Below are 331 nucleotides of genomic sequence, written 5' to 3'. Positions count from 1 at the left end.
ACTCAATCTAAGGTAGAACGGAGGTGGTTGTCAGGCACACGTTCATAGGTGAGAATGATGATGAGTGTCACGGATCATCACATTCATCAAGTTGAGGGACAAGTGATATCTTAGAACAAGAACAAGCTGAATTGAATAGAAGAACAATAGTAATTGCATTAATACTCGAGGTACAACAGAGCTCCACACCTTAATCTATGGTGTGTAGAAACTCCACCGTTGAAAATATATAAGAACAAAAGTGATCATTGGCTTCGGCCCCAGAGAGGGAACTAGAAGAACCAAGATCTGATCTAAGATCTAAAGTGATCAAAAGATGAAAATACAATAG

The sequence above is a fragment of the Arachis duranensis genome, chromosome 5 (assembly GCF_000817695.3).
Source record: "Arachis duranensis cultivar V14167 chromosome 5, aradu.V14167.gnm2.J7QH, whole genome shotgun sequence".
In the NCBI taxonomy this organism is placed as follows: domain Eukaryota; kingdom Viridiplantae; phylum Streptophyta; class Magnoliopsida; order Fabales; family Fabaceae; genus Arachis; species Arachis duranensis.
Note: the sequence above shows the minus strand (reverse complement) of the source record.